The following is a 13,256-nucleotide window of genomic DNA, read 5'->3' on the forward strand; positions in this document are numbered from 1 at the left end:
ACGAAGCAACTAAAATTCCTAGAATGAGATCTCGGAAATCAATTATCAAAGCACACCCGGCTAATGAACTACTAAAATAACAACAACAGAAAGTGGCAGTTAATCCAATCAAATGTAGCCTCAGACTTCTCGGATGTGTGTCTTCCTCCTAAAACGATTAGTGCTCCTTCACTGCCATTTGTACTTGTAAAAACTGCCTTTTGGTAACATAAATTCGGCCTTTTCATTTTAATGACTTGTTTTTTAATTATAAAAAGAGGAAAGGAGAATAGGGTAAAGGTAAAGAGTAATGCGATCAACTATAAAGTGTTTCCAAGAAAAAGTTCTTTCCATACGGCCTTAATACAAAAATTACATAAAGAATAGGGCCGTTCCGCAGGGGCGAATACTAAAATTATACTCTTGCTTAGGATATTACTGTCGTTCCCCTTCCCACGGAAAAGCCATGCTTTTCTTCAAACAGGAATCCACAACGTGAGCCTTTTTTTTTTTTTTTTATCCTGGCAATTAAAATGCAAAGCGTGGAGGAGGCGGCGATTATTCCTGCTGAAATGTATTTGTGGAATATTGCCTTTCCCGGTGTATATAGCACAATATAAATAAGGTGAAAGAGGCTGGGGCGAGACAGTAGCGACAGGGAGAACACACAGGTGCTGCCCTTCGCTCTCTGCATTCAGCGCGTCCTTCACGAGCTTCTCTGGAAAGGCTTTGCTTGCAGTGAGGCGTTTGTCATTATCCCGATCAGGTCTCCAATTTTGTGGGATACAGCCCAGATCTGGAGGTGGGAGCGTGTGTATGCGGGGGGGGGATCGGGATTTCAGCCGCTGTAGCTGGGGGCTGCGGTCCCAAGGAGGCGACAAGGACAGCATCCCCACTTGTTTCAGAACGCGCGTCGCAAAAACACACTTGTTTTTTCGTGGAATTTTGCTGATTTCTGCCCATTTCTGCCCACTGAAACGATCGCTCTAGTAGGGCTGAATTCTTGCTCTAGAGCGGGTCACGCAGAGGAGAGCGCTGCCGTGATGTCTTCTCCCCAGGCTGCGCTAGGTTGGGCAACGGAGCGCGGTGCGGTGTGGCCCTTCTCGCGCACTAGCCCCGCCGATCGCCCGCGCTCGCCGGGGCCGTGCGGAACACCGGTAGGTGTCGCTGTCTCTCTGCTGGACGCGGCCTCCGCGGGCGCTGGAAAGTTGCGCCGTCTGGGACACCTCCGCCTGTCTCGGGTCGCCTGGACGGCAGGCAACCGGTCTCAGGCGGCGGCATCCCCCTCCTGATCTCACCGCCGTGCGAGGCTTCCACGGAGCCGGCCACACAGCGGAGCCAAGGGGGGAACTTTGGGTAGGAAACATCCTTTCGAAGAGTCATGGAGCTGAGGGACACCCACGCCCTGCCAATCTTTTCCACTTGGTCTGTGCCAGGAGATCAGAAGTGGTTTCCGGCAATCCAAGCTGATGTAAAGGGAAAAATAACCCAAAGCAAAACCAGGTTTAGTCCTCTCTGAGAGCCAATTATTATGAAACCATCGAAATAACGGTTCATAGAATCATAGAGTTCTTAGGGTTGAAAGGGACCTTAAAGATCATCTAGTTCCAACCCCCCTGCCCTGGGCAGGGACATCTTCCACTAGATCAGGTTGCTCAGAGCCCCGTCCAGCCTGGCCTTAAACACTTCCAGGGATGGGGCTTCCACCACCTCTCTGGGCGACCTGGGCCAGTGTCTCACCACCCTCATGGTGAAGAACTTCTTCCTAACGTCCAGTCTGAATCGTCCCATCTCTAGTTTTAATCCATTCCCTCTAGTCCTACTGTTACCCAACATCCTGAAAAGTCCCTCACGGGCTTTCTTGTAGGCCCCGTTAAGATACTGGTAGGCCACAATAAGGTCTTCCCGGAGCCTTCTTTTCTCCAGACTGAACAACCCCAACTCTCTCAGGCTGTCCTCATAGGAGAGGTGCTCCAGCCCTCTGATCATCCTTGTGGCCCTTCTCTGGACAGGTTCCAGCATGTCCATATCTCTCTTGTAGTAGGGGCTCCAGAATTGGACGCAGTACTCCAGGTGGGGTCTCACGACAGTGGAGTAGAGAATCACCTCCCTCGACCTGCTGGCCACGTTTCTCCTGATGCAGCCCAGGATACAATTGGCTTTCTGGGCTGCTAGTGTACGCTGACAGGTCATGTTGAGCCTCTTGTCCATTGGCACCCCCAAGTCCTTTTCTTCAGGGCTGCTCTCAAGCCAGTCACTGCCCAGCCTCTATCGGTGCTTGGGATTGCCCCGACCCAGATGGAGGACCTTGCATTTGGTCTTGTTGCACTTCATGAGGTTGGCATGGGCCCACCTCTCCAGCCTGTCGAGGTCCCTCTGGATGGCATCCCTTCCCTCCAGCGTGTCAGCCGCCCCACACAGCTTGGTGTCATCGGCAAACTTGCTGAGGGTGCACTCTATGCCACTGTCCATGTCGCCGACAAAGATGTTAAACAAGACCAGTCCCGGTACTGATCCTTGAGGGACTCCACTTGTCACTGGCCTCCACTTGGACATGGACCCATTGACAGCCACTCATTTCAAACCTTAATTTATTGATTGCTTATTTTATGTCAAGTTATAAACTGATTAAGTAAACAGAAGAACAGAAAAGCCGTCAGGAAAATTTGTCTAATTCTGATAGTGCTCAAAGCCATAAACACTTTGTGTACGGAAATTCAACTGCATTGGCTACTTATCCTAGAATGATGCTGAAGTTAACGTTTTGAATGCTCACTAAAATGTATCTAATAGAGTTTTCTATATGTCATCCCTTCTCTCTCCTCCCCAGAAATCTAACAATTTAGAAATTATTTTAAATATGCATGAACTCCTGAATATTAAAATTCTCGCCCACTCTTCCCCTGCTGCTCCTCTTGGTTTCTAGCTTTCTACCTCTAATCAGGGGAGACATTATTAATCAGAGAGAGATTGGTATGGCTTTGTATGTTTTTTTTCCAAGGGATGTGTATTATGAGGTGTATTCACACTGGACATGTAAGGACATCCAAATTATGATTTTTTTGTGAAGACAAAACCTACTGAATTCAGCCTTTTCCTTACTAAAAAAAAATCAATTTATTTCTCATTTCAAGTTTCGGTTATTCATTTTACAAGTTTTCGTTCAAGGGTTTAAATCGTGCGTAAAAAAAAAAGACACTTTTCTGTACCTGTATCTCCCTTCTTCTAAACCAATTTGTAAATAATGCCAAAACATGTATGTTCACGCATAGAGCATATCGGTTCAGATCTGATTATGTACGGTTTGATTAAAAGACAGATAGTGAGAGCTGTAGAGAGGGGAAAATCTACATGTAAAATGTTGAATATTAGATGATTCTAGCCATTAAAAGCGTTGCAAAAAAGACGAGGGAGGGAATTTATTTCATGTATGTTTTCATGGAATTTATTTCATGTACATTTTCAACCCGAGGCTCTCTCTCAGCTGTAACGATCAGCTGTAACGATTACCCCAAATTTGAGTATTATTAATGCTACTTTTTTTTTCTGTCTGAAATCCGTGAAATCGTCACTTCAGTGGCATATTGAAATCATATGTGAGATTTTTAGCTTTATTAGGTAACGAGTTGGGGGGGGTATTTATTGTTCATATTCTACCGGTCAATTTAGCGTTAAAGTGGCAAGTGACTGAGGCAAGACAGCTGTCTCCACGATGCCTGTGGCACATGCAGGGGCGGGGGAGGGGCAGACGGCCTGGGGAAGCGGCCCGCGCAGAGCGCTGCCGCTGCAGCAGCTGGCGCTGCAGGAGCTGGCGCTGCTGCTGGCTGTGGGGCTTATTCAAATGTCGCCCGCTGCCTCTGTGATTCGTGGGGATCCAGCCTCCGTATGGTAATACGGGGCGGGGGGGCAGGTGTGTGGCTGCGGCGATGGAGGTAGAGGCAGAGGGGAGCTTGGGGGGGGCTCAGGCACTGCTCCCGCGGCAGCCCAGCTGGGGCAGAGCACCGGCGGCGGCGCCTTCCGTCCCGTCCCGCCGGGTGCGGTGCCGTCGGGGGCAACGGCGGCGCGCAGCGAGGGTAAGCAGCAGCGGCAGCACGGGGAGTGGCGGGGCTTGGGATCATTGCCCTGCGCCACCGAGGGAGCCGGGGGCAGGGAGGCGGCCAGGGCCGCGCTGCTGCGGGAGACAGCCGCACCGCTGCATACTGGTGCTGCAGGCAGAGGGACATTATGTAGCATATCCATATACCCCCGCTCACCAACACCTACACACACACACCGCTCTCCCTCTGTGCTGTCTGCTATCTGCACACACACCCGAACTTGGACTAGGCACTCAGCTCTGTGGGTCTGTCTGCATATGTCACTACAGATCTATAGAAGAGTGCGATTCATGTGTGCTAATTAAAAGCAGTGGAAATAATAGGTTTCCTTTCGTGGGCTGAGAGTCCCCAACATCACTCGTAAATGGGCACCTGCACACAGATGTGTAATCCTACCGCTATTCATATGTGTAAAAAAAGTACTTTCCTATATGAATTATTACTCTATGTGGTAAGGTAAGAACTAACCTAATGGATGATAATATTTGTTTCCGGATTTTTTTAATGTTTTACGGGTAGCCATCTGACTACTTTTTCTTGGGTGACATATACGAGCACTTTAGTGTAGGACTTGTACAACTGGAGCTAGAGGTAGCGCTGTAAATACCATAAGAAATCCAAAGAAAGTATACGTGTTGTGAAATAGGTACTGAGTAATACAAATCGAGTATGACATTCTGATCTTTATTTAAAAAAAATATGCATGGCAGTCTTGGAGGGGAGGTAATTTTTGCCTTATACGTTTATGCAGGTAAGTCATTCATGGTGTAACTAATTATCTATGCATGTACTTAGACTTTTTTTTAAAGAAAAAATGTATATATGTGTGGGTATTGTTCTTATGGAAAACATTAATCGTTTAAAATATAATTTTTCTGGAATACAAAAAAAAGAGTAATTTCCTGGTTTTAATCAGATTTAAACTACTCTTTAAAATAAGAATTTCCCCATTAAGGTAAATCGAAAGTAGCTAATATTGTTTTTAAATGTAATTCAAGGCCTGTGGATTCTCAGATAAAGAAAATGTAATGATAACGGTAATATTTTAAAATAACTTTTAAAAATGCCTTTTCGGTAAAGACTTAGGTAGTTGCTTTAAAGCTATACGTCTTAACATGAATTTTAATACATTAAATAATGTAGCAGTTAAGACAGAACGTACAAAATGTCTTCCTTAGAGAAAGTACTCCATACCTGGGTCTACACATTTTAAGATAATATTCTGAAATAAAACATTCCTGAAATCAACAGAGATATAAGTGCGTTTATAGGTCGTAATTCTGCAATGAAGTATTATAAATCCTTTGAATCAGTCCCCATTACACGCGTTATCTATATTGCCTTATACCTTAAACCAGTATCTTTTCCTAATATGAAGTTAATTAGGTGATCAAATTTCCAGGTTCAACCTGTTAGTATTATAGCTGAACATAGCAGTGATATGTGCCTCTCCTCTTAAGACCCAATAAGCATGTTGTGCACCTTTATTTGTTTTATTAGCTTTGTGCGTATTTTGTAACTTCATACAAACAGAAGCAGGGAGGAAACTGCATATAAAGGCACATACACAGCAGTCATGCCAAAAGGGGGGGGAAGAGTGTGGGTAAAGAAAGGAAGGAAGGAAAGATCAGAGAAAAAAGTGATAGCTTCTAACTTTTGGTTAATTAAAAAAATGCAAATATAGTTTTACATATGCATCAGTATTAAAAATAATACACGGTGGAATCAACAGCAGGAGGAGGAGGAAAGGAGAATGGCGGTGAAGCCCTGATTATGCGTATGGAGCCGTCTGGAGCAGCCTGCTCTGAGCCGATCTCTTTTCCGTGCCGCGTCGCAGCCGGCCCCGGCCGACGCAAAGCCGGCGCATCCTAGCCTTCCCGTGCCTAACTGACATTTGTTATTTCGGGTTTTTTGTTGTTGTTTATGATGTTGGGCGGGGGCGGGGAGAACAGATTGTTTGTTCCATTAATTGCGATCTTCATTAATAGGGGCAATCGCACAAGGAATCTTCACTCTCTTCTCCAAGCAGTAGGATTTCCATATTTTTTTTAAAGCCCTAATTTCCTCGATGTATGTAGATGTAGCCGGACGTACAGTAAACCTCAATCTGACGTCAATGAATATGACCTCGCTGTTAAACCTTGAACGTGAAGCGAGGAGGGAAGACGCGGCGGGGGCGCAGAGCCGGAGCCGCTCCGCGCCGAGCCTCGCCTCATCGGCCTGCGCCGGGCCAAGCCAGGGCGGTGGCCGCAGCGGGGAGGTGGCCGGACCGCCGGTAGGCACCGTCTGCAGCTGCGTTGGCTGCTTGGGTCCGCTCGCCGCTTTGCCACGCTGATCAGAGCCCTTGCCCAATAAAATAAACGTTAACAAAAATATTAACCCGGCTCGCCCGCCCTCTCTCTTCGCACGGCGGCAAAACAAAGCCCACCCTCGCGGTGCGCTATCACCGTCCCCGGGAACGCCGCCGCTCCTCTTCATCAGATAATGAGCGTGAAATAGAAAACATAGATCAAGTCACAAAAAATCCCCCCCAATATTGCACGACACACGCAGTTCAGGTAAATCATAATTTCGAATGACTGTATCGATACAGTGTCAGCAGTTTGGTGTAAGGGATTCGCTGATATCAGTGCCGGTTTAAGGTGAGAAGAGGCAGAAAATTGAAAAATTGCTAGGCTACAGACAAGCCGTTCGCTCCTCCAGCCGATCTGATCTGCAATTCAAAACCACTCTTGTGTCTTTGCACTGATTTCTTCCATTTGGAAAGAGAAGCGGTATTAAAGGGCTCTCGGATATCTGACTGCAGAAAGTTGTCTTTGTTGTTGATACCAAGGTAGAAAAAGGTAGATGTGAACAATTTTCTAAAGCTGTCTCCTCTATATCTTTCCCTGTACCCTTTTTCCCTTTAGAAACACCTCGGGTTTTAATGATGTTTGGAGAACTTTTAGCGCTAGGGGAATTTCTACTGTTGAGGCTGTAGAATTAAATGCAATCGATGTTTTGAAAATTAATGGTATTTTTTATTAGGATCTAAGTTTTTCTCATGTTTGTTTGTCTGTTTTGTTATGTTACAGAGCATCTCCCTAGAACTTGGCACAGTCACTCTTAGAGCAAACCAGCTGCAAGGTAGTGGCTACACACATGCACGCTCACACCCACACACACTCACACGCTGCTTCTCTGTTCAAACATCTTGACTAAACTTAAATGGCCAAGCCAGGGAATGGAAACACGAGTGTGTTTCTGATTGAGAGACTGATCCAGACTTTTATAAATCCCTTCAGCAATTTTGTGTAACCAGGCTTTATCCTGAATTTCGTTAGTTTAGTCTGAGATTGCATTTTTATTCTCATAGAGTTCTGTTGGTCTGCCTTGTCTCCAGGGGCTGTGTTGGCAGGAGTATACATGGGTGCTGTACGCGGCTGGGCTGAGACAGGGGCTGTGAAGGACCGCGGCCAGGACGGGGTGGCTGGACCGCTGCCCTGCAACCACCCCCGCCAGTCCACCTCCTGCCCACCCCAAACGGCAAGCACAACCCCATCGCTGCGTCCTCCTGGGCACGTACCAGAGAGCCGTCCTGCCTCCCTACCTTGCCGTACACCACCTCCCTTCCTCCTTCCCCACACACCTCCCGTGGTCACACACCCCCGAACTTCTTCCAACGCACCATACAGCTCTTTGCCCGGCTCCCGCGCCCTAAAACGAGCTGGCGTTTTCATGGGTGAAATGTTGGTTCCTGTGCCACTGGTTTTGAACCTGAAGCGTTGAATGAGAAGGAAAAGAAGGAAACCACAAAACTTTAAGAAAGCCTCCTTCCAGCAATCACTGTGTTGATGAGAGGTCACGCTATAACTTTCATGATAACAAATTGGAAAGGATTCTTGTTGTTGTTGTTGTTGACCGGTTGATCAATTTTGACAAAAGTTACACAAAATGGTAATACCTCGCAGAAACAGGACCCAGAAGAAACTCTTCCTCAGAAGTTAGCTGGAGGAAAACACCTTAGAAAAACTCAAACATTTGGTGCCATTTTTTTTTGTTTGTTTCCAAAGAAATGTGGGCTTTCCTTCTCTAGGAAAATGTAGCCATTGCTCTTCTTTAGACTACACATTTCTAATTTGTTCTGTCTGTCAAAATGGGACTATGAGAGGTTTTGGTGTAAATTCATTATCTCTGGCAACGCATAACATATAGTAGGAACGGGAAAAGACCGTGGCAATGGATGAACAAAAGGGCTTCGGTTCATCAGCAACAAAAGCATTGGGAAAATTGGTTGAATTTCAGAGCACGTCCTCCTCAGCAGAGAGGGCTGGACTAGACCTTGGCCAACCCCCCAAAAAGAACTTGCAGAGCCTCACAACACTTCAGCAATATGCCTTTCTCTCCCCCTCCCCCCCTTTTTTTAGTGGAAGCTTTCTAACTATTTTAGAACCAAACGTGCAAGAATTACACCATGGAACTAAGCGGCACTTCTAAATAGAAATGACGAGCGAAAAGATCTGAATTTCTTGAGATAGGAAAGAACCTGCTTTCTGTGCTTTAAAGGGGTCTTGACCGTGGTGGGAATCTTTGTTTTCTACTGGAGATTCACCTAACCATTTAGATCTGTGGTCAAATCTTTATTTAAAAAAGAACAAATGTAAGTATCGCGAGGGGGATATTCAGAATCTGAATTCGTTACAAAAGGGAGAGAGCTGAACTTCATTGCACGTCCGCGTTTTCCGATTGAGGGAGTGGGTATATATATAACCTGAGCTCAGTTAGTAGCTTTGTGTCAGGTTCAAGGGTAGGGGCTGCCTTGCCCAGCGTCAGGCAGAACAGGTCGTCTTGGTAGGGCTCCAGGAACTTCCACTGGCAACCGCGAGGGGAACTTGATTAACAAGGCAGAGTTTTATGAGTTAACATGACGGCTTATATTGGTTAGCTGATTTTGTATGTCTGATGCTAAACTTGTTGGTCTTGTGCGTGGTTAGGCGTGGGAACTCTTAATTATCAAGCAGATTGCCAGTAAAAGCAGAGCTATAACGTTTAAGTATGCAGAGGAAGCTTTTTAGCAGTACCTGGGTACCTTTCGAAGGTGTATAGACATAGGAACAATAATTCACCGCGTTTTAAATTAGTATATGGGAACTAACTCCTGTCGACTCTACATTTTTGAACTGCTTTGTAAAAAATAATTAAAAGGTCGAACTCATACTTTTGAGATTGCCAACGTGGAGGAGATTATTCACCATAGTTAATAAATCCACCTGCCTCTGTGCTTAGTGGGTCACTTCAAGCAAGCAGCCATCCCTTACTGGGTTGTCCAAAATTGTAATGCAATTATTCCCATCTTGGTCGGGGCGGCAGGGGCAGCTGCGATGTGTCTGGCTCAGCCCGACTAAAACGCACACCTTTTTGAGGTGGGGGAAGAGGAGGTGGAGGCGGCGGCGGCCTGCGCCATGCCGCGGCTCTAGGTGCCGCTGCTCCGGGAGTCCAGGAATGGCTGCTGCGGCACGGCACAGTCCCCGCTTTCGCGGGGTCGGGCCTGGGGCGCGGGACTGCCCCGGCGGCGGGCCAGGCCGGGCCGCCCGATGCCGGGGCGCAGTCTGCCTCCAGCCCTGGCGCGGGCCCTCCGGGGCGCCGGTAGGCAGAGAGCATAACTGAAGCAAGGGACTTCAACAATGGTGCTTCTATTTTAGTCCCCCCTCTCATACACCCACCAAGTAGCATACCTCTCCAAGAACAGCTCTAGCCCAGGATTCATGAAATGGGGGAAATAACTTACCATAAAATAGAAGAGCACAGTTACTTTGTAAGTAATAATATGCTTTTAAACTAAGACTGATGTAATCGATATAATGCAATGACAGTGATTAGAGTGTTATATTAATTTACACATACAACTCTTGATATAGTGACAGTTTTGTAAATATAGACCGTGCCTTTCCAATGATCCTGATTTCAGGACATCGGTAATCTGAAAGACGTGGAGATTCTATCGGGAAAATACTGGTTTAATGTATTTTGCATGTTTTGAACTGAAGGGTAGATGGAGCCTCCATCCTTTATATATTATATATGCCTCTCTAGCTTTCAGCATCTCTATTCAGCAGCTCCAAATATTCTTAAACTTTTTTTTTTAATCATAGGTCTCCACAAATAATTATGGAATTTGTTTTTATTGTTCATAATTATATCCTGTAAATATTAATTACCACATTTAACCCTGCAGATACCTGAGTACATTACTTGTATCTGTTTTATGTCATATTAGATCATCTGCAGGAAATGTGGCTAGTTATTTCCCTGTTTAATAGTCAAGCGTTTTAGTAATTTATTCAATAATCTCCAGATGTTGATATACACAGCACCTCCTGAACACACATGCATTTATCTATGTACATATATTTCATAAACAAGAACAGTGAAATTGTTTAAATTATGATCCTTTGCCTTTTTTGTCACTATTTTTCAGATTTAATCAATGCAGGAAGACCACAGGAAATGACAATCACGACAAGAAATGGTATTTTTATTTTTTTGTTTAATAATAAAACTCAGACAATAGAACATATTCTTTAACAGCACGCAGTATACCCATGTGAAATTACTGAGTGTGGTTTTCTTTTTTTTCCCCAAGTTTTTGAATTCTCAAGAGCCTGCCTTTTTTATTTCGTAATTTGGATTTGTATTAGATATCCTTTTGCATACCATATGTTCAACAGAAATATAATCCACAGTTGCCTGTAAAATTAAATTTTGATCACAAAAGAAATGATAAGACACTTTTATTAGAAGACAAGCCAGTCAAGCGACTTACCAGGCTGAAAGGAAAGGCATATTATACAGGAAATACTTGCCTGGATTGTATTGGTGTGACATGTTTTACATTTATGTGAATTCTATTCTAATTTAGTATGAAAAGAGGATTCATATAATGTTGTACAGTTATGTACTTCATAGCAGTTTAAATAGGATTCCTATGTGTATTCCATACAGAAGATAGGGATACTGGCATTGGAACAAGTCTCTAATAATTAGAGAATCATAAGTATTCCTCTTTAAAGTAAATAGAGACTGTTTATTCTTAAAAAATACATGGAGGATGTTTATTCTTTACATCCCAGCCATCTGAAGACCTATAAAAAGATTAGAAAACAAGCATGGCAATCGCATACCAATTTAAAGGCCATTAATGGGAATTTATTAGGGAGGCAGGAGGAAAGAATAAATGTTTGGATCCTATATCTTCCAATATGCAAATCATTCTAAAGTGATTTTGGAAAAAAATAACAACTGCTGTATAGATTTGTTTTTTGTGATATTCACAATAAGCACATATTTTTGTGCAGTCTTACTGGGCACTCCTGGATTTCAAGGCCCTACTTGATGACTGAAAGTTAGAAAATTTAATTGGCAATATGGCTAATGAACAGCTAGGTTATAATTGTCGTGTTGTCTCTTTTGACTTTCTGAGGCTCCAATGATTAATCATTAAAGTGTGACAGGTGTATTGCAGTTACTTCTTAAGTCAGTGTGTGAGTAAGGTGGTCTTGAGAACAGAGCTTGATGTTTTAAAGGCATATTTTGCATCTTTGAAACATACTAATTTATAATAAAAGGCCTTGCATGTAACTGCAAATCCTGTAACATGGCAACATGCTTTAATGCACACATTAATGTTTACATGTGTCTGTGTTAATATGTATTATATACAGAAATATCTATATAAGCATAGACATATACACACATACACAAGGAATACCTGAATTTTCATGCCTCTGACAATGTAATGCATAAATTCGCAATCCTATTGGATATAACACATGCCTAACCACTAATACTGCTGCATCTAGCTATTGCAAGAAAAAACATCTTTCTCTCTAACTGCCAGTTCAGAGAAGTTCATTAGAATTTTACATAATATCAAAATGATCATGTGCCTTTAGAAATATCAGATGTCTAATTGTCATCCTTGTGCTTGAACAGCCTGAGAAGTAATGAAGAAGCACAGTAACAAATAGTAACCATTTTATGTTAGACTCTATAATCTGAAAAGAACACTGTCACAATTAGCTCATGCATCTCATATATACCAAGCACTGGTGGGAAATTGTAGTGTTTCCTTATACCAGAGTAACATGCATTTAAAAAAATAATGCTCGATTTCAGAGGCTGATAATCTGAAAGCACAAATGAATGGCCTCATTAATAACATCACTACTGAATTAAGGATTTGGCACATTAGTAATGTTTATGTGTTACTTCTTGGTGGCAGTATTAATTTTGGGCCTTGTCTGATAAATTTTATTGCTTTCCCATTTTCATGCTTTTGCAATATTAATCTATGATAAAAAATGGACTGGTTTATATAGTTGCAATTTTACAGTGTAACCACATATTATATATATATTTAAATGCAAATATGTATACACATATGTACTTAGTCCTACATGTGTATATATGGTTCTCCTGTGTACATACAAGCACACATATGTTTTATTATGTGAGCAGGCTATACAGTCAGTATAGAACAACAAGAATTTCAGTTTAACTCCATGATTTATTGAGTAATGTAAGTATGCATTTCTTCACTCTAAGTACGAGGTTAATAAAAATAAACAATAATTCAGCATTTTTATTAAGGCATTTCACCATATTCTGCAATGTTCACCTGTATTGCATTCTAACACACCACACCCACACACCCCACCCCACACACACTGGGAACTGGGGACAAGGAGCGAATAGATGCTATAGAATACACTGGAGACAAGCCGGAGCCTGCTGCTAGCAGCATTCCCAAAAAACATATAGAGGAAAATGCGTTGCACAGTCATCCCGGTGTAAATACCTGCAAATCACTATAGACACAAAACATGACCGAGCTGTGAAGCCATTAAAAACACATCACAGCAGGGCAAATTGTCAGTGTAATTACACATAGACTCACTGCGTAACACAGATCTGATCCCCAGTCTCAGAAACCAAGGCCCTGCTTTAAGCTATAGCAAAGTGCCTCACATCTCTCTGCACAAGCAGAGGCTGCCAAAAGAGAAATGCAGGCAGATCCGAAATGCTTTTATCTATCCTTAGAGAGAGAATTCTTCCGGTCTTTGGATATTAGAGCGATCTACGCTAGCAAGAAGGAAGGTAAAGGCGGCGGGTGGATTTTCCTGCAGTCGGGAGCGGTAGAGG

Source organism: Rissa tridactyla, chromosome W (genome assembly GCF_028500815.1).
Source record: "Rissa tridactyla isolate bRisTri1 chromosome W, bRisTri1.patW.cur.20221130, whole genome shotgun sequence".
Lineage (NCBI taxonomy): Eukaryota > Metazoa > Chordata > Aves > Charadriiformes > Laridae > Rissa > Rissa tridactyla.